Raw genomic sequence first — 20,978 nt, 5'->3', positions numbered from 1 at the left:
TTCCACTCCACAGCATTTAATGCAAAATGGAAAGAAAAGCTGGTTACATACCATAAGGGATTGGTTGCAGGCTCAGTCTCAAGATAGCTTATCCTATATTAAACCTGGTAAAGAAAGGAAATGGTTAGCAAAGTCAGGTCATAGTTACTAAGAGGCTGTATGAGAAAGTAAATAGGACTCAACACCTCTTGGAATAAAACCCCTGTGAGTAAATTGGACCCTGACAGAGCTCTCCCACTATAGCCTCAGAAATAAATGGAACGGTTGATGTGATATCAGTATAGATCATATGGCAGAATCGGTTTCATCACTGGTTATAGCGGTTTTCGAGCACAGTACAGGAAACAATGAAGTATTGGAGGATGTGCACACATGCTGGGGATTTTCTAAATTGGAGTGTTGGGGATGGGATAATGGTTTTGATCAAGGCGCCTGACAACTTACCATGAAGACAGAGTCCAGTCCTGTACTCGCAACCAAGTGACAAATTAGGACCTGAAGAAACAAAAGCCAAAGTTGTAAAGAGGTGGAATATTCCACCCAAGATTTAAAAAAGAAAAAGTATACTTAACATCCCATTAAATCATGGAGCATGTCAGACTTTGGAGCAGGCTCAATAGCAGAGCCTGGGTATATTTAATATAGCCAAAACCTGCCTTTAACAGCAGCAATCAGCAGGCCCCAATTGCTGCCATTAGCCACTTAATCACTGCAGTTAATGAACGTGACATTTAAAGCACCGCGATCCAGCATGGACATCACTTACTGCACCCCATCAGCTCTCTGCGATGTGACTGCAAGGAGCCAATGCATTGTAACCAGTGGCAGACAGACCACCTCCGTGCCAAACGTGATTGCTTATGTAATGTCTAGCCTGCGGCTGGGCATCATAAAAGATGCCAGTTTTTACTATTTACAGCAATGTTGCAGTATGGCTATATATATATTCAAGTCACATAAGGGGAATAAGGGGGGGAAGCAGGGAAAAAAAAAATTGTTTTTCACAACTGCATTAATTTTAAAGTGTGGATTATCAACCAACCCATAATAGGTGCACATTGTATATCTAAAAAAAAAAAAAATCCTGCCCAAAGTTGTTACGGTACCACCATATCACAATCTTTCAAGAATTGGTGGCTTTGTAAAATAAGCCTCAGATTTAGTGTTGTCAGAAATCACTTCTGTTCACTACTCTTGAACCATCATCGGCTTATGTCAGATCAGAGTCCATTTCTTAGCGCACTAGTTGACGGTATCCAGAAAAGAGTTTCACACTGGAAGTCCCCTTTAATGGGACACAGAAAAACCATGGTGACTTTAATTGTGCACCTAGCTGAAATACCACACACCAAAATAAGAGATGCCCCACTTTAGACATCAGCCTTACCTAGTGCAGCAGCCAGATTCTGACCTACAAGAATATGAGGTGAAGGATTAGCGTTTGGTTTGTCACACGAGCCTCGCCCTTATCCAGGCAGGTTCTCAGACAAAAAAAATGGAACGGTTAAAGATAGAATCATCCTTAATCATATGGCAGAATCAGTTTCATCACGGTAACCAAGATTTCAGACCAAACGCTACAGTAATAAAGTTATACTTACCAGGTTTAGCCTTGCTGCACATTCAGACCCTACAATGAGACAAGGGGGTCAGTGCTGCCAACCACAGGTAACACCTAAATCATAATATGGTTCAGGGGTCACATCAGTATTTAGGTTATTCCACATATCATTTCAGGTCAGACATTTGAAGCATCATTATAACCCCAAGATTACACGCGTCGTGTGCCAAACTACTGCCTATGGCACTGTACAGTAATAAGGGAATCTTCAGAAGTCTGATCCCATGCTATAGCATATAGACAAAGAGCAAGGGGAATAATGGCCATCATCTGACTGGGGTACAAATAAAGATATATTCTACAATGTGGTGGCCAGTAGCTGCCCAGAAGATTTTGGGCCAGATTCAACAAGACCAGTGTTCTCGCTGATCTTGATGAGGAGGCATGCTGGAGTCTGATATGCCAGATTCACGAGGAGGTTCATTGCTCCTCAGTGCACAACACGTGAGAGCTTCCTCCAGTCACGACTGGAGTGAGATTTCTGGCATACAAAAAGCCACAGCACGTCATGAATTAAGACAAGTTGTGGCATCACGCCCGTGCTAATTCAGCAACTTTTTAAAAGTTCTTACACCAGAATTCTGGCATGAAAGCCTTGATGAATGGGTCTCGTCTTTAGCCACTGCAGCAGAACCCACCCTGACCACAAGTGGTGGCATCCAGAGATGCAAGAGCCTACTGGCATGTTCTTACCTTGCCCATTCACCAATATTCTTCATCTGCAGGACCTCACAGCTGCGACCCTAAAAGTAGACAGATTCCACGTCAAGTTATGCAATCAATAGTTGGACAATAATCAAAGCAATGTTAGACAGTCTGCATCAGTGTGGATGAAGTTATCCTCACAAGTAATTGGAGACCTGCTTCACAAATCATCATTTACAGACTACTGCAAGTTGGAGCATTTTTTTTTTTTTTTTTTTTACAATCCAAAAGTTAGTGACTCCTGCCAACACCAACTAGACAGGGAGTTTCCATAAGGAAGATGGGGAGGCTAAAGTTACAGATCTCATTTAACAGAATCTAGGAAGTGATCTCTGCATTAGACAGCAAAAGTTGTAATCATTTTGCAGTCTGGTGGAGTGTTGGTAACATGTGCTAGATACTATACTCACTCTGCTAGGTCTCCAGATGGAGGGAACATTACAGCTATAAACATTCATCTTCATAGGCAGTTTAGATGCTGGACAAGGGAGAGAAAAAATGGATTAGTTATAGTAATAGAAATCACGTCTCATGCAGTCTCATAATGAGGATTCAGATAGGAGCGAAAGACTGTTCTTCACAGAAGATCAGCTGAACTATGTTTTCATCACAATATCCTTGAAAACCAGCAAAGATGTGTCAGATTGTTCATACCTGGTATCTGGTCCTGTCCACTCAAGTGAGGTCTGCAATTAAAACAAGCCAGATAAATTTTACCAGATATATCAATGTTATGGTAGAACACATGTGGCCATAAAAATGGCAGAAGCCAAGCCCTTGATTGAAAGAAATGAATGGCAATCATGAATACTGTATGGCTGAAGAGTCAGATAGAGCTAATAACAAACCTCCACGGGAAAGTCAAGTTTGTTAAAAAATCATCATCATGCAACCGTATGTAGTAAAGGTGACGCCTATACAGTCTGCAAGTCCACCAGAATTAAGATTCTGTGAAGACTACCACTGGGCATAAATGTGACTGAGGCGCTATAACCAATGCCATTAGTGGTATATGGTGCAGATTTTATTTGTCCATCGCTAAATGATTTGGGTTGTCCAACAAAAATTCCCATTAAAAGGGGTTGTTGAGGTTTGCCACATGTCTTCACTATATAGGAATGCAGAGTTGTGAAAAATCACAGCACCGTCAGGAATCAGTCACAAGGAGTGTGTGGTCACGTGACTGAAAGTGCATCATCATGGCCACAGTCTGACTAGACGTGCGTGGCTTCAGCACATCCTCAATATGCAGGAGATGAGCAAGGCTGTGCACAGCAAGTCCGAATGTGGCTGGAAATATGCATATTGCATACTTGTGGTCACATTACTGCCCAATCTCACCTGACAGTACCAGAGAGTACAGACAGCGCAATGTGTGTGATGTGAGGAGTCACAAGTCTAAAGTTGAAGTGACTGCATACTTTTGTATTAAATCTGGACAGCCCCTTTAATGTGCAGAGGACAACTATTTTACTGCATTGCAATGCATAGGGATGACATACATTAATGCAAACAACCTGCATTTTTCAGGTTAATGCCATGGTTACAATGTGAGACCAAGCATACTTTTAGGTATAAAGCATCTTATAAGCTTAGCTGCAACCTAAATATAGTCTTCGTTCAGTGGTTGTAAAAAATATACTTACTGCAAAGTCACAAAAGTCCGTCTTAACGTAAAGAATGTGACCTGCTGAATAAACATTGTAATATTACAAAGGATTCTGCATCCCGCAATGTCATTACAGCACATCCACAGACACATCAGATAGGAGCGAAAGACATAATAGTTCTTCATCACTGCTCATCTGCTGAACTATGTGATCATCATTGTGTCTTGACATTTGAGATTGAGGGCCAGCTCAAACAAGCATATAACATGGACCAATGTTATTCTATGGTTGCAGGGCTGATCTGCAATTACTCATGAGAAAGCTATTTCAGCATGCTGCGAGTGGAATCGATAAATGGATCACGTGCACCCATTCAAGTCTATGGCTGCATGTGAAACATCGAACTGCACTTGAATGCAATCTGATGTATGCACGCCGACAGAGAAATTAAAGGAGTACTCCCATCTCAAAGATATCACAATATGTAGTAGGTGTAATTAGCAAATACTGTTAAATAGCAATGTAGTAGAGTTCTAATTCACAAAGTAGTTTACCCAATATGTAGGCATTACAGTAGCTTAGGTACCCATTTATATGACCATATAGAGTTAATTGCTAGTGGCCATATCCATGGATACACCCAAGGTCCTGCAAGGTCTCCACATGAGGAATGAGACCGTGAATCAGAGGAACTACACTACATTTTTAATTGGAATTTGCTGATATCACTGCACCTACCTTATATTGGGACTGGATCTAGAGATGAGACTATGGGCCCCGTTACATTAAGCGATGCACCAGCTATCTCAACCACGATATGATCCGGTCAGGATCACTGGTGCATCGCTAAACGGTCGCTAGTGAGCTGCCAAACAGGCAGATCGCAGCAGTGACGCAGCAGCGGTCGTTACTTACCTGTCAGACGCGGCGATGATGACGTCCTCCGCACGCATCGCTTGTCGGCGCTAGCATGAAGCCGCCGCCGAGAAACGGCCTAGGACATTCTCGTGCGATCGGCAATAGCCAGTGGGGGAGCCGGTCAGAGGCAAGTATCACATGTAGCGATATCACTGCTGCGTCACAAAATTGGTGACGCTTTAGCAATATCGCGTTGTGTAAAGCCCCCTTATTCCAGAGTTATCAGTACTTGTGGTGAGATTGTAAGAGGACACAGACAGTTGAGCCAAGTGTCATTAGCATAATTGGCCAAGTTCTCTCAGGAGACATTAGATGGACATGTGACTCCAGTCCGACTAAAGGAATGACCTAATGGCAAGGTGGGTTTTGTAGTAAAGCATCACTTATACTGACATTCTGTGCGACCAGCATAGAAGGTTCTCTGTAAAAACGATGTGAAAAGAATTGCAGATACCAACCTGGTACGAAGTCCACCATAATGAGTCTATGGGCCCTGGGTGCCATATGCAATCTAAAAGAAAAAAAAAAAAAACAAAAAAAAACACATGAATAAAAGGCGCAGACTCCTTACCCAGACTCATTTTTCTGTAGTGTATCAGTGTAAGAGTTGTCCCTCAGTCTTATTCAGAGAGATTCCCATTGATTATATCAAGTCATCATGTACACAGTTAAGTCCATATATCACCTTCTGTAAACTTACCCCCATATGCTGGTGTGTGACTGGACTTGACCTAGGAGGGAGACTAAAGGATAAAAAGATGAAACCAGTGTCTCAGGAACTAGTTATAAGGCAACCTTACAGCTAATTCATGCTGCCTGATGCCCTACAGTGACAGGGAGATGCAATTCTGACTAACAGCCCCACAATCAGATTCTCACATCTAGGTCCCTGGGACTCCAGCCTAATAGTAAGATGAGCCACAAAACTGGATTAACTGTTTCTTCACAGCAATAGCAGTAAGTTGAGAACCTTATATAAGGCACCAGGTACACAGTGCAACTGCCCCAATGCAGATTGGACAGGCCATTTTTTTTTTTTTTTCACATCTAAAAGTTGTATATTGTAATGCTGGCTAGAGTTGTAGACAAATGGCTGTCTGATGTTTAATGACAGGGAGAAGAGGTTATGCTCTCCCAGCATTGCTCCATGGTGGCACCAAGGCAGTAGTGTGACCATAAGTGGGTTGTGTAGTAACATTTATCCTGACTTACATTCTGTGCATAGGTATAGGAGGCCCTCAGTGATAATGTGGATGGGAGAACTGCAGATACCAACCTGGCACAGAGTCCACCATAATGAGAACAGGTCTAGGAAGCCATATGTAGTCTAAGAGAAAAAAAAATAACTGCATGAATGAATAGTGCAAACTCCTTACCCTCCAACTCATTTCTCTACAGTGTATCAGTGTAAGAGTTGTCCCTCAGTCTTATTCAGAGAGATTCCCATTGATTATATCAAGTCATCATTTACACAATCATAAGTCCATATATAACACGTAAGCTTACCTATATGCCGGTGCGTAAAATTATAAAACAAAACAGCATTGTACGGTGGAAAGTTTGTTTGCAGCCTGCAAAATCTCAGTCTCAATGTCATACATTGCAATGTGAGGTATGAACCATTGACACAGGCAATTTACTGATTAAGGAGCCTGTAAAGCCCACTATAGTTCTAGGAGCCAGTGCAGGCGTTTTGTTTCCACCTACACAATATCTTACAGGCTATGTCTTTAGCCTACAGTCACTGCCCAGAACGGATACAAAGAGAGTAGCTTCTGAGAATACCTATGGGAGTCACAGTTGCTTATGTCCTCAACCTGCCGAATGTCCTGCAAAAAAAAAAAAAAAAGTGCAAAATTACGTCATATTCAACATCATAATGCGTCGTCATTTTACATCCAGCATAGACACATCAGATAGGAGCGAAAGACAATAGTTCTTCATCACTGGTTATCTGCTGAACTATGTGATCATCATTGTGTCTTGAAAAGTTTGAGGGAAGGGTCAGAGAGGTCCAGCACCTGTGCACTGCAGTACTTTCTTCTGCCCTCAAAAGGGCAGAAAAGTACGCCTGTGCAGGAGTACGATGCCGGCATGGAAAGATGGGAGGTGCCAGACCCGGGCCTGCGACACTCATCGGACCAGACTGCCCCTGGGCGAGTATAATAATTTTTCTCATCTTTCAGGTTGGATCGGGAGCTTATCTACAGCATTATAGAATGCTGTAGACAAGCCCTGAAAGGCAGCAGCCACATCTTATATCAGCCAAAAGTGCTGACAGGTTCCCTTTAAGTTCAACCATTTTAGTCTCTGAACCAGATCTGGCTGTAGAGCAGCGTACTCAAGTCATCATGCACACTGCTAATAGACACCCATTTATCAGAACTTGTAAACTTACCTATATGCCCATCGCTCACTAGACTCTTGACCTGGGGGAGGGGGAAAGAGAAAAAAAAAAAAAAAGTTATGAAGGAGAAAGATCTGTTCAGAGTCAGAATAGCCAAAGATGCTAATGCTTCAGAATAAGTAATGGTGGTAAGCTCTCTCGTCATCCTGACAGTCAAGAGTAGCAAATAGGAGTCATCAGCAGCATTAGATCAGCACAGAATGGTTGTACTAAAGCCTCCCTTACAGCAAAGTAGCCAGGCACATATGGAGAGGTTGGGCTCAATCACTATCTGTAAAAGGGTCCTCTGATGAGATTGCTCTTATTAAAGGGAACCTGTCAGCAGGATTGTGCACAGTAACCTATAGACACTGTCAGGTCAGTTATACCGCAATTAAAGTGATTCCCGAGTGATGACATTCATCATGTGGTTGTTCAATCTTTATTTTCAGTTTTTAGTTAACGATATGCTCATGCTCCAGGGCAGGTCTTCAGGTGGTGCCCTGCTTGGCTATTCACCAGTATGGCTTCTGACAGGTCACTGATCCCTCACTGACCTGCCCCCTAGTTTACATACATAGCATATATTATATTAATTATGTAAACTAGGGGGCAGGTCAGTGAGGGATCAGTGACCTGTCAGAAGCCATACTGGTGAATAGCCAAGCAGAGCACCACATGAAGACCTGCCCTGGAGCACGAGCATAACATTAACACAAAACTGAAAGATTAAACAACCAGGGTATCAGTATAACAGTGCCAACCTGATACCATCAGTAGGATTGTGCACCGTAACCTCCAAACAGGTTCCCTTTAATTGAGTAAACAACTGTACTTTTTTTTTTTTGGGGGGGGGGGGGGGGGGGCGCACGTGCAAGTTTACCTCTTGCTAAAAATCATGTCTGGTCTGTTTGAGAGCAGCAGGATTATTTTTCATTGTATAGGTTGACGGGCCAACACTAATCTCTGCACATACTTTGCTATACAGCTTGTCTGCCCTGCTATTACTGGCCCAATCACTAGATCCAGCTGGCTTTAGTGCTCCCGAGCTACTCCAATGCTACAATGGCAAATCTGCCTCTGCTTTTCCATTCTGCAAGCAAAGTTCAGGCCAGAAGCACAATCATGCCACCAACAATCACAGGTTAAAAAAAAAAAACAAACATGCTGGGATCGCCACCTACACCAAGCACTAAAGGTCAAAATGATCAATACTCCATTCACTTTGTCAGTCCCATAGGAGTGACTAGAGCCATTGGCACAAGTCCATCTACACAAAGTGCCCCCTATCCGCAAAAAAAAAAAAAAGTGTTTCATGTATACCCAGGCAACACATTTATTTACAGGGTGGAACCCATGTAAAAGGAGAATCTGAGGGTTAATATTGCAGAACCAGAAGGGTACGGCCCCACAATCAGGAATAGCAGCGTTTTGGACGCAGCACACTTACACAGAGTTCGGCATTAGAAGGCCACTGGATGGAACTAATAGAAGCATAGTGAGCATTGGATTTCTATTTAACGCTGCATAACTCCTCCACAGCGCAGGTGTACATGCTGCAGCATGTCAATTTCTAGAATCTGCAGCAGAAATTTCCACAATAGAATGTACTGGATGCGAGAAATCTGCATTGTTCAGCGAACACATGTGGCTTTACCTGCGTGATTAGAACACAGCGCTTTATAGGCAGCAAAGACATGCTGCGACCAAGGTGCTGCTACTTCCGGATCGTAGGATTATAGCCTAAAGGGTTGCCAGCAGTCCAGAAACTCTAGGACCGTTTGTAAAAGTTGGTCACTTTTATGCCCAATAAGAAGAAAAAAAAGAAAGGAAGTGTTCAGTGACTTTGAGGTCAAATAAGCTAAAATTTGACTCATTTTCATCATTTCCAAGTGAATGCAGACAATATTGTATCACAATAATGGGCGGAAGGGAATATATGTTTAGTGCTTTTTATGGACACAATGGGAAATAATAAGTCATTGCCAGTCCATGAGGTTTTCTAAACTGTTCAGATAAAAATAAAGAGAGTCAAGATGGAAACCCTGGACGTATAGAGAAAGATGCAGCAGCTGCATGTAAAGAAGAAGGAGCTGGGGATCCAACTTACATCGCTTATCAGAAAGTCCATGACAATTCTTCAGAGACAATCCTGCAAGAAAAAGAGAAAATGCAAAAAAGTTTACTCTCCATCTGAAGCAAAATAAACCGCTGATAACTACATCCGTCACAATACAAACAATTAGGGTATGTGCACACGTAGTGAAATCTGCTGCGGTTCCGGCTCTGCAGAAACACAGCAGATTCTGCTGCGTTGTACAGTACCTTTATTTTCAATGGGAAAAAAACGCTGTGCACATGCAGATTTTTCCGCGGTTTACAATCCGCAGAATGTCAATTGTTTGGTGCAGAAATGCTGCAGTTTTACACCGCATCCATTATGAGGTGTAAAACCGCAGGCAAAACTGCTGATAAACCGCAGGACTTTTTTCCTGCGGATTTACCTGCAGTTTTCTCTCCAAAATCCACACACCCAAAAAACTACGTGTGCACATAGCCTGAAAGACTCCAGCATGTATATGGCAACCTCACAGCTCCCCCGAAGAGTCCCAGGAGCCCCGCCTGGTCAGAGACGTTGGTAATCATCATGATCTTTCTGATGTCCCTACCAACATAGCTTTCATCACATTCAGGCAAAATCAGAGAGCATTAACCCTCAATTCCCGGCAAGTTAGAAAATTAGCAAGCAGAAATCAGCAGTATCCTTGCTCATCAACTGAAATTGCAGCAAGTGAAGGGTTAACAGCAGGGCCGCACAGAGAGCAGCACAATCCAGACCCATCCCGTTGCAGGAAAGGCTCCTGGCAGCGGCGGACAGAGGCAGAAGGAATATCAACACCAGAGAGATGTAATACTATTTATATTAACAGAAGAAACCAGCCATTACTGCTGGAGAGCGGCAAAACCCAACTCACCCTGCCGGAGACGGGCACGAAGAGGACGCAGAGAGGCGCGGCAGAGGGTTATATAGGAAACAGGATTCCCGGAAATGACGTACTGGATCCATGATGTGACGTAAGGGGGCGGGGAGCGCTGTTTTTTCCGCTCCATAGGAGTGTCGCCTGCTACAGGAGCCGACATATTGTTGGTTGTAAATAATACAAAAATCGTTAAAACTTGTAAATATGAGCCATCAGTGTGTTTAGGTAATGTACGCAGTATGCGGTGCCTGTTATACCCTGTTCTTCCTCACCCAGTATGGCTCGCGGACGCCCCTCCCCTATGGTATAACGGACACAGAGGGAGGCAGGGTTCACTTCCGGGTGAAGGAGGCAGGAGAGAAGGTATTTTGACATAGCACTTCCGGAGCGCTGTGTTCCGGCGGTGGCCCCGTCCGCGCCCCCCGGAGGTAGGTGGCAGAATTCAGGAGGGAGGGGAGAGTCCTCGGAGGGGGGTGCAGGGCGCGGCCTGAGGAGCGCACACGTCATCCTCCCGGGAGGGGGAGGGACCAGTGCATGTTCAGCCCGCCCACTGCCACCCCAGGCAGCTGTGCCCGCCGCCACCGCTCCACCCTGGCACAGCTGCCCATGCAGTCACGTGTGGGCTCACCAGGTCAGAGATTGCTGGGAGTGGTAGTTCCACAATAGTCACACGCTGCCCCAGGGTGACAGCTCCTAATGGGGGCAGATATGGGTCTGGGCACTATTGGGGGTCTGCACTATGGCGCAGGTCAGGCTGCACCGCCCGGGGTCCAGCCATTACTGGAGTTTCGCCAGCTGTTAGATTCTTCGTAGGGTCCGACGTCGTTTCTGAGCAGTTGGGATCGTGTACCCCAATAAAGGACGAGCGTCACTTCCCCCCATCATTGTTTGCACGGGCTCTGCGGCGCCGAACAGCAGTGGTCCGGGGTCAGACCCCCAACAATCTAACGATCGGCTACGGCGGCACGTTGCAAACCTGTCGCAAGTTCCACGACTTTCCCTTGCCGACATCTATGGGGACATTTTTTATTTTTATTTTTTTGGCTTTCCGCAGCCTCTCGTTGCATTATCAATTTTTGACTTGCAGAATGAGTTAACCAGAAGCCTGTCAGTAAGCTCTTCTAATAGGGAGTTTGTATCTTTATCTGTCTTTGAGCTGCTCTCAGCTGTTTTATGTCTGCAGACCACATCAAAGTTGAGCTAAACTTTAATGCTGTCATAAATCAGATGAGAAGAACTCGGAGAAATACAGATAATAGAGTTGGAAACTCCCCATCAGAACTAGCTCCCTGACAGATTCTCAGTTAACTCATTCTGCAAACCAGTAATAGATAATTAATGCAACATGCAGAGGGTGTAGAAGCCAAAAGGTGCAAAATGTTTAATTAAATCCAATTAAAAAAATTATTTTTGCCCCAAATACATGCATTTAAATGCAAATAGATAATTGCCCCAAAGGAGTCCATATGATGTACCGTATATACTCATACAACTGCAATCCTCAGATATGTTCTTCTTTGCGCTACTTGTCTGGGTTTTGCTGTCGCCCCATAGGCCTGTGTTCACACTGCGTCATTTAGGCTGGTTTCACATTAGCGCTTTTTAAGCGCACGCACGGCCGGGGGTATCTCCGCCCCCGAGCCGGCTCTCTGGCCGGCGTGCCCGCCCCTTGCTTGTAGCGCCGCCTCCTAGCGCACAGCGGCGCCTGCGATCGGCGCACCCTATCTTTAGCATAGGGTGCGCAGATCGTGCGTAGGCCGTGCGCTAGTTGCGCTTTGACCTGCGCTGCGCACTTTTGACGGTGCGCCGTGCGCGCCAAAATCCGAAAAGTTTGATTTTGGCGCGCACGGCGCACCGTCAAAAGTGCGCAGCGCAGGTCAAAGCGCAACTAGCGCACGGCCTGCGCACCCTATGCTAAAGATAGGGTGCGCCGATCGCAGGCGCCGCTGTGCGCTAGGAGGCGGCGCTACAAGCAAGGGGCGGGCACGCCGGGCAGAGAGCCGGCTCGGGGGCGGAGCTACCCCGGCCGTGCGTGCGTTTAAAAAGCGCTAATGTGAAACCAGCCTTAATGAAAAATGTCCCTCAAAAATGGTTAAAAGGATGAACATATACATTTTTATGCAAAATTACTTGCTGTTCACACATTCAGGCTTTTGAGCTTCTTTTAAACGCTTCAGGATTTCAAAAGATGCCAAGGGGTTAAAAGAAGTGAGCGGATCGTCCTCCTAGGAAGATGCTCAAAAGACGCATGGAAGGCGCCTGGGTGGGTTTTTGGTTGTTTTTTTTTTTTCTTTTGCACCATTTTTAGTGTTTCTTTCTCAAGTAGATCATCTAGCATTTTCTTTATTGGTTAATGGAGTTAAAAAAAAAAAAAGTGAAAAAAAGCAACAAAAAAGCTTAAATAATGCTGGTGGACAAAAAACGCAGCGAAAATAGAAAACTATTTAAAAGAAGCTAAAAAGAAAATGCTCAAAACTTTAGAGAAAAAAAAAGGAATGTGCCCTGAAGAACCTTCTGCTTGAAAAATTACTGATATTATACAAGGGGGGGGGGGGGGGAGACAGTGTGAACACACCCTTAGGGCCCCGTTACACGTATAAATGTCCCAGCGATCTGACGTGGATGGGATCGCTGGGACATAGTTAGCTGATCGCTGGTGAGGTGTCACATAGACAGACCCACTATCGATCAGGACCAGCGAGCACGCTGGTATCCATGGTAAACAGCGGGTAACTAAGAGCCGCGCGGCTCCTGGATACCCGCTGTTTACCTTGGAAACCAGAGCCGCTGATCGCTGGTCTCTCGCTGCCACACGCAGCGATGCGCGCTGGCCAGTGGGAGACCAACAGTCAAAAAACGGTCCAGGACGATGGAGCGCAATCAGCGATACCCGGCAGGGGGGCCGGTCGCTGATCCCCGTCATACACAGCGATCTCGCTGGGTGTGATGGGGCCTTAAGGCTAAAAGCTATTTATTTAGGTGGTTTTGTAGTGGAGATCGCTTCTGTGAACTTGCTTTCTTTGGAAGTTTTTGGAGGGTTTTTGTTTTCTGAAGTTGTTTTCAAGAGCTTCTTTTCCTGGCAGCCTCCTGAGTGGATAGACCTCAAAGGAGGGACATGCAATGGCCGCTCTCCGTGTGACCCCATTGACCAGCAGTACTTTGATGTGCAGCAGAAAAGAGCAATTTTTTTTGGGCTGTGCGACCTGCATGTCGCCCCGGCTTTATTGTACGGCGCACAAGGAATAAACGCCATCGATAAGCAATAACTGTAGAAAAAAGCACGGACCGCACATCCCAAAATTCATTGTCCCCTTTTTTTTTTTGGTTATTTGTACCAGTTCTTCTCCAATTTTGCACAGGCGTTTTTAATTAGCAGAAGGAGGCCTATTTTTTTTTGCCGTCGGATCAGTCTGGGAATACGTGGAAGGTGAGTATTCCAGCTCCTTTCACCTGGTGCTGTGGGGCGGCCATTGCTGCTGTGGTTTTGTGCTTTTGGGGCGGTGTGACCTTGAGTCGGGAATCAGCCTTGCAGCACGGGTGTTGTGGGGCACCAGGTCGCCGCCCTGCTGGTGCAATTACGCTGCTGCGGTGGTTGCATCTTCCAAGCTACTAAAGTTAGAGACCCACTGAGAGGTTCGCCATGACGTGGCGGTGGGCTTCATACAGTCTGATCAGAATGTTAGAATTTAAACACCTCATGTCCAGTTTTGTCATTTTTGTTGCATTAGATCCATGTGTGATTTTTGGATGTCCGGTCCGGGGTTTGTTTTTTTTGTTTGTTTTTTTTTTTTTACAGAAATGCTGTGTATATTCAGTGCAGATTTGAACATGGAAATTGGCAGCAGATTACACACAGACACAATTTATACAAATCTCATCCTCACGCTGCAGAATTTTCCACACTCGGAAATTGGTCCGCGATGCAGATTTTAGTCATCGCAGCCTGTGAAATTCTGTTGCAGATTTGCCCCCTCGGCACAGACACTCCGTTTTTGGGGTTCTTCAGAGGAAACCGCAGATTTTATCTTTTTGATGTATAGTATAATCTCATTGCACACAGATCTTTCTGTAAGACGGGTTCTGGTCTTTGTAGACATGTACGGCGCGGTTACTTTCCCCTACATCTTTACTTGAATTCATTATCGTCTGTGTGAACAGATCGGCGACATCTTTTGTGACAAAATTAGCTGGCGTCTGTTTCATATGATAATTTCTAATGACTTTTCTCAATTCTGCTGGTGCAGATGTAGCAGATTTTCTTTGCTTAAATGTCTAGTGATGATGCAGGAAAACGTGAGATTATTGGGGAAGTGGATGGGTCACATCACAAAACGCTTAGTGATGATGCAGGAAAGCGCGAGATTATTGGGCAAGTGGATGGGTCACATCACAAAACGCTTCGTGATGATGCAGGAAAGCGCGAGATTATTGGGGAAGTGGATGGGTCAGATCACAAAACGCTTAAGTAAAAAAGAAAATTATTAGGAGATACATAAAGTGGTGAACGCCTGTAATATGACTCTGCTTGACACTTCTCATAGTGATGAAATATTTTACATTTTTGGAAGATTTTTAGTAATCGCTCATTGCATTGTTTAGGTACAGAAGTAATGAGTATCCTGTGTGTATATATATATATATATATATATATATATATATATATATATATATATATATATATATATATATAGAGAGAGAGAGAGAGAGAGAGATTCGATAGGTTTTCTCATGTTGGTGGATAAAGGAATCATTTTACATCAGATTGAATAATAAAATAATTAAATTTAGAACATGTAAAGGGGTCCTCTGCTTTGCATTAGCCTTACTTGTAAGGGCTCATTCAGACGTCCGTTTTTCACGTACTAGAAACAGTCCTGGTTTTATCAGTGATCTTTTGTTCAGTTTGGTCGGGGTTTTATTAGTTTTTCTCTGATGATTAATAAAAAGTTTGTCTACCTACTCCTATCTAGGAGTCTGTGAAAACGGACAGAACATGGATGGCATCCGAGTGCTGCCTGATTTTTTTTTTTTTTTTCTTCTTCTTTTCATGGACCCATAGACTTGCATTGTCAATTTTGATCCTCTTTGCATGTAAGGCGCCACATTTTTGTTGCGCAGTGTGGAAACATAAACTACGTGTTCAATTTCGCTGCGGCGCCTCCAGAGGGAAAAATAAGTATTACATAGAATATCGTAGACTTTATGATTTGATTCTAAGTGTTCGATTTCCCTGCAGCGCCTCCCAGAGGGAAAAAATAAGTATTACACGGTGTTCATTCCAATCAGTGGACTGTCTGTATAATACAGGACAGGTCCTCAATATAGAGATGCTCTTTGTATGGGCAGCACGGTGGCTTAGTAGTTAGTACTGCAGCCTTGCAGCGCTGGGGTCCTGGGTTCAAATCCCCACCAAGGACAACATCTGAATCATAGAATCGTAGAGTTGGAAGGGACCTCCTGGGCCATCTGGTCCAACCCCCTGCTCAAAGCAGGATTCGCTAAATCATCCCAGTCAGATGTCTGTCCAGCCTCTGTTTGAAGACTTCCATTGAAGGAGAACTCACAACTTCTCGTGGCAGCCTGTTCCATCTGCAAGGAGTTTGTATGTTCTCCCCGTGTTTGTGTGGGTTTTCTCCCACATTCCAAAGACATACTGATAGGGAATTTAGGTTGTGAGCCCCAATGGGGACAGTGATGATAATGTGTGCAAAACTGTAAAGCGCTGCGAAATGTTAGCGCTATATATAAAAATAAAGATTATTATTATCTGTTCGGATCCTTAAAACCGTTTTCCAGATGTGTGACATTGATGACCATTCCGTAGTAGAGGTCGTTCGCTTCATGTAGTGAGAGCCGGACATCCAGGCACCGGCTGACGGAGCAGCTCCATTCAAGGTGTAGCAGCCACTGCTGAGTACCGCAGAACAGCTTTTATTCTTAAGAATAGGAGCTGATCTGCAGCCCCCACTACACATTGCATGAGCTGTGCAGTTCTGTTCAGAGCTGGTAACAGCTGATCGTAGGGGTTTCCATGTGTCGGACCACCACTGATGACCTCTGCCTTGGATAGACCATCAAATATCTTTTTCCCAGATAACAGATCTCCCTCTATTAAATGAGAATTTCTTATAGCGTTGCTCTTAGCGCCACTTTTTCACATCAGAAGGTGCGCAGTGATGATGACCCTTTGACAGGTGTCTGATAGTACACGCGTGCCGGCAGGTATCGTGCAGATTTCCTATTCATTATAGCACTTGATGATTGCTGCCTGTGGCACGCGCGTCCTTTTAGGAGTCTGTCAGCGGGACGTCGCCTCCTGACATGGAAGTGAGAGTAACACTTTAGGAAACTAATTTTCCAAAACTTTAGTAAACTTCAGAAACTCCTTTACAGAGTATTTCTCCCAAAATATAATCTATTCTTATTTATTTCTAATGTATAAATACATGTTTAATAAATGATAATTACAAAAATGACCAATAAATAATTCTCTTATCTATTCATACAGCCCTCATTTATCAAAAATGGCCTAGTTTGCACAAAATCTTGTACTCACCATTATATATTTATTACATCTTGCACATAAATTATACATTTGGTGCACATTATACCACAGCAATTTTTTACGCATGGTGGTCTACTTCTCAGCGTTAGATCAATGTGTCAAAATGTCACAAGTCAGTTCCATTTTTTTGTGCAAATTGAAACTTTTTGGTGCAAAAGAGCATGCTACATTTTATACCTAGTTGTAATATAAATTTGACCCTGAATCCAGCTATGTGTCACTTACTGGGCTGCTTGCTGTAGTTTTGATAAAATCAGTGTTTGATTATGAGAACTAGAGGACTAGTAAACCTGCTGAGTCCTCCATATTCATGAGCTCTGTGTAACCCTGCCCCCACCTGTGATTGGCAGCTTTCTGCCTATGCACAGTGTACAGAGAAAACAGCCAATCAGTGGTGTGGAGGCAGGGATGTACAGAGGTCAGCATTCGGGGAACTGCTAGATCTGCAGCAGAGAAAACGGTAATTTTATCAAAACTGCAGCAAGCAGCCCAGTAAGTGAAACATCACTGCTTATCTGCTGAACTATGTGATCATCATTGTGTCTTGACGTTTGAGATTGAGGGCCAGCTCAAACGAGCATATAACATGGACCAATGTTATTCTATGGTTGCAGGGCGGATCTGCAGTTACTCATGAGAAAGCTATTTCAGCATGCTGCGAGTGGGATCGATAAATGGATCACGTGCACCCATTCAAGTCTATGGCTGCATGTGAAACATCGAACTGCACTTGAATGCAATCTGATGTATGCACACAGACAGAAATTAAAGGAGTACTCCCATCTCCAAGATATCACAATATGTAGTAAGTGTAGTTAGCAAATACTGTTAAATAGCAATGTAGTAGAGCTCTTCTAATTAACAAAGTAGTTTACTCAATATGTAGGCATTACAGTAGCTTAGGTACCCATTTATGTGACCATATAGAGTTAATTGCTAGTGGCCATATCCATGGATACACCCAAGGTCCTGCAAGGTCTCCACATGAGGAATGAGACCGTGAATCAGAGGAACTGTACAACATTTTTAATTGGAAGAATTTGCTGATATCACTGCACCTACCTTATATTGGGACTGGATCTTAGAGATGGGACTATGGGCCCCGTTACATTTAGCAATGCACCAGCTATCTCAACCACGATATGACCTGGTCAGGATCGCTGGTGCATCGCTAAACGGTCGCTAGTGAGCTGCCAAACAGGCAGATCGCAGCAGTGGTCGTTACTTACCTGTCAGACGCGGCGATGATATCCTTCGCAGGAAGCCGCCGCTGAGAAACGGCCTAGGACGTTCTCGTGCGGTCAGCGATAGCCAGTGGGGGAGCCGGTCGGAGGCAAGTATCACATGTAGCGATATCACTGCTGCGTCACAAAATTGGTGACGCTTTAGCGATATCGCTATGTGTAAAGCCCCCTTATCCCTGAGTTATCAGTACTTGTGGTGAGATTGTAAGAGAACACTGACAGTTTGAGCCAAGTGTCATTAGCATAATTGGCCAAGTTCTCTCACGAGACATTAGATGGACATGTGACTCCAGTCCGACTAAAGGAATGACCTAATGGCAAGGTGGGTTTTGTAGTAAAGCATCACTTATACTGACATTCTGTGCGACCAGCATAGAAGGTTCTCTGTAAAAACGATGTGAAAAGAATTGCAGATACCAACCTGGTACGAAGTCCACCATAATGAGTCTATGGGCCCTGGGTGCCATATGCAATCTAAAAGAAAAAAAAACAAAAAAAAAACACATGAATAAAAGGTGCAGACTCCTTACCCAGACTCATTTTTCTGTAGTGTATCAGTGTAAGAGTTGTCCCTCAGTCTTATTCAGAGAGATTCCCATTGATTATATCAAGTCATCATGTACACAGTTAAGTCCATATATCACCTTCTGTAAACTTACCCCCATATGCTGGTGTGTGACTGGACTTGACCTAGGAGGGAGACTAAAGGATAAAAAGATGAAACCAGTGTCTCAGGAACTAGTTATAAGGGAACCTTACAGCTAATTCATGCTGCCTGATGCCCTACAGTGACAGGGAGATGCAATTCTGACTAACAGCCCCACAATCAGATTCTCACATCTAGGTCCCTGGGACTCCAGCCTAATAGTAAGATGAGCCACAAAACTGGATTAACTGTTTCTTCACAGCAAAAGCAGTAAATTGAGAACCTTATGCAAGGCACCAGGTACACAGTGCAACTGCCCCAATGCAGATTGGACAGGCCATTTATTTTTTTTCACATCTAAAAGTTGTATATTGTAATGCTGGCTAGAGTTGTAGACAAATGGCTGTCTGATGTTTAATGACAGGGAGAAGAGGTTATGCTCTCCCAGCATTGCTCCATGGTGGCACCAAGGCAGTAGTGTGACCATAAGTGGGTTGTGTAGTAACATTTATCCTGACTTACATTCTGTGCATAGGTATAGGAGGCCCTCAGTGATAATGTGGATGGGAGAATTGCAGATACCAACCTGGCACAGAGTCCACCATAATGAGTACAGGTCTAGGAAGCCATATGTAGTCTAAGAGAAAAAAAATGATAACTGCATGAATAAATAGTGCAAACTCCTTACCCTCCAACTCATTTCTCTACAGTGTATCAGTGTAAGAGTTGTCCCTCAGTCTTATTCAGAGAGATTCCCATTGATTATATCAAGTCATCATTTACACAATCATAAGTCCATATATAACACGTCAGCTTACCTATATGCCGGTGCATAAAACTATAAAACAAAACAGCATTGTACGGTGGAAAGTTTGTTTGCAGCCTGCAAAATCTCAGTCTCAATGTCATACATCGCAATGTGAGGTATGAACCATTGACACAGGCAATTTACTGATTAAGGAGCCTATAGTTCTAGGAGCCAGTGCAGGCGTTTTGTTTCCACCTACACAATATCTTACAGGCTATGTCTTTAGCCTACAGTCACTGCCCAGAACGGATACAAAAAGAGTAGCTTCTGAGAATACCTATGGGAGTCACAGTTGCTTATGTCCTCAACCTGCCGAATGTCCTGCAAAAAAATAAAAACGCAAAATTACGTCATATTCAACATCCTAATGCGTCGTCATTTCACATCCAGCATAGACACATCAGATAGGAGCGAAAGACAATAGTTCTTCATCACTGGTTATCTGCTGAACTATGTGATCATCATTGTGTCTTGAAAAGTTTGAGGGAAGGGTCAGAGGTCCGGCGCCTGCGCACTGCAGTACTTTCTTCTGCCCTCAAAAGGGCAGAAAAGTACACCTGTGCAGGAGCACGATGCCGGCATGGAAAGATGGGAGGTGCCAGACCCGGGCCTGTGACACTCATCGGACCAGACCGCCCCTGGGCGAGTATAATAAAAAAATTCTCATCTTTCAGGTTGGATCGGGAGCTTATCTACAGCATTATAGAATGCTGTAGACAAGCCCTGAAAGGCAGCAGCCGCATCTTATATCAGCCAAAAGTGCTGACAGGTTCCCTTTAAGTTCAACCATTTTAGTCTCTGAACCAGATCTGGCTGTAGAGCAGCGTACTCAAGTCATCATGCACACTGCTAATAGACACCCATTTATCAGAACTTGTAAACTTACCTATATGCCCATCGCTCACTAGACTCTTGACCTGGGGGAGGGGGAAAGAGAAAAAAAAAAAAGTTATGAAGGAGAAAGATCTGTTCAGAGTCAGAATAGCCAAAGATGCTAATGCTTCAGAATAAGTAATGGTGGTAAGCTCTCTCGTCATCCTGACAGTCAAGAGTAGCAAATAGGAGTCATCAGCAGCATTAGATCAGCACAGAATGGTTGTACTAAAGCCTCCCTTACAGCAAAGTAGCCAGGCACATATGGAGAGGTTGGGCTCAATCACTATCTGTAAAAGGGTCCTCTGATGAGATTGCTCTTATTAAAGGGAACCTGTCAGCAGGATTGTGCACAGTAACCTATAGACACTGTCAGGTCAGTTATACCGCGATTAAAGTGATTCCCGAGTGATGACATTCATCATGTGGTTGTTCAATCTTTATTTTCAGTTTTGAGTTAATGTTATGCTTGTGCTCCAGGGCAGATCTTCATGTGGTGCTCTGCTTGGCTATTCACCAGTATGGCTTCTGACAGGTCACTGATCCCTCACTGACCTGCCCCCTAGTTTACATACATAGCATATATTATATATTAATTATGTAAACTAGGGGGCAGGTCAG

General features: G+C 44.0%; 12 non-coding genes across 12 annotated transcripts; all 12 read right to left on the bottom strand.

The window, feature by feature from the left end:
- Nucleotides 1–241: 241 nt before the first annotated feature.
- On the bottom strand, nt 242–316 carry LOC141076339 (small nucleolar RNA SNORD47). The gene has a single exon (XR_012227470.1). It is a non-coding gene; the product is annotated as a small nucleolar RNA SNORD47 (small nucleolar RNA).
- An 833-nt stretch (nt 317–1,149) lies between these two features.
- LOC141076335 (small nucleolar RNA SNORD75) lies at nt 1,150–1,211 on the bottom strand. The gene has a single exon (XR_012227467.1). It is a non-coding gene; the product is annotated as a small nucleolar RNA SNORD75 (small nucleolar RNA).
- Nucleotides 1,212–1,700: 489 nt separating this feature from the next.
- Nucleotides 1,701–1,763, bottom strand: LOC141076334 (small nucleolar RNA SNORD78). The gene has a single exon (XR_012227466.1). It is a non-coding gene; the product is annotated as a small nucleolar RNA SNORD78 (small nucleolar RNA).
- A 1,107-nt stretch (nt 1,764–2,870) lies between these two features.
- Nucleotides 2,871–2,948, bottom strand: LOC141076330 (small nucleolar RNA snR60/Z15/Z230/Z193/J17). Its single transcript, XR_012227462.1, has one exon. It is a non-coding gene; the product is annotated as a small nucleolar RNA snR60/Z15/Z230/Z193/J17 (small nucleolar RNA).
- A 1,131-nt stretch (nt 2,949–4,079) lies between these two features.
- LOC141076327 (small nucleolar RNA snR60/Z15/Z230/Z193/J17) lies at nt 4,080–4,162 on the bottom strand. Its single transcript, XR_012227459.1, has one exon. It is a non-coding gene; the product is annotated as a small nucleolar RNA snR60/Z15/Z230/Z193/J17 (small nucleolar RNA).
- Nucleotides 4,163–5,442: 1,280 nt separating this feature from the next.
- On the bottom strand, nt 5,443–5,522 carry LOC141076338 (small nucleolar RNA SNORD79). The gene has a single exon (XR_012227469.1). It is a non-coding gene; the product is annotated as a small nucleolar RNA SNORD79 (small nucleolar RNA).
- Nucleotides 5,523–6,249: 727 nt separating this feature from the next.
- Nucleotides 6,250–6,329, bottom strand: LOC141076333 (small nucleolar RNA SNORD79). Its single transcript, XR_012227465.1, has one exon. It is a non-coding gene; the product is annotated as a small nucleolar RNA SNORD79 (small nucleolar RNA).
- Nucleotides 6,330–6,758: 429 nt separating this feature from the next.
- Nucleotides 6,759–6,839, bottom strand: LOC141076329 (small nucleolar RNA snR60/Z15/Z230/Z193/J17). The gene has a single exon (XR_012227461.1). It is a non-coding gene; the product is annotated as a small nucleolar RNA snR60/Z15/Z230/Z193/J17 (small nucleolar RNA).
- A 3,018-nt stretch (nt 6,840–9,857) lies between these two features.
- On the bottom strand, nt 9,858–9,938 carry LOC141076325 (small nucleolar RNA SNORD74). Its single transcript, XR_012227457.1, has one exon. It is a non-coding gene; the product is annotated as a small nucleolar RNA SNORD74 (small nucleolar RNA).
- An 8,639-nt stretch (nt 9,939–18,577) lies between these two features.
- LOC141076336 (small nucleolar RNA SNORD79) lies at nt 18,578–18,657 on the bottom strand. Its single transcript, XR_012227468.1, has one exon. It is a non-coding gene; the product is annotated as a small nucleolar RNA SNORD79 (small nucleolar RNA).
- Nucleotides 18,658–19,383: 726 nt separating this feature from the next.
- On the bottom strand, nt 19,384–19,463 carry LOC141076324 (small nucleolar RNA SNORD79). The gene has a single exon (XR_012227456.1). It is a non-coding gene; the product is annotated as a small nucleolar RNA SNORD79 (small nucleolar RNA).
- Nucleotides 19,464–19,876: 413 nt separating this feature from the next.
- LOC141076328 (small nucleolar RNA snR60/Z15/Z230/Z193/J17) lies at nt 19,877–19,957 on the bottom strand. The gene has a single exon (XR_012227460.1). It is a non-coding gene; the product is annotated as a small nucleolar RNA snR60/Z15/Z230/Z193/J17 (small nucleolar RNA).
- Between the last annotated feature and the right edge of the window lie 1,021 nt (nt 19,958–20,978).

The sequence above is a fragment of the Dendrobates tinctorius genome, unplaced genomic scaffold, assembly GCF_039654945.1.
Source record: "Dendrobates tinctorius isolate UK_male_01 unplaced genomic scaffold, ASM3965494v1 ptg000396l, whole genome shotgun sequence".
Lineage (NCBI taxonomy): Eukaryota > Metazoa > Chordata > Amphibia > Anura > Dendrobatidae > Dendrobates > Dendrobates tinctorius.
This window is presented reverse-complemented; position numbering and strand designations above follow the sequence as displayed.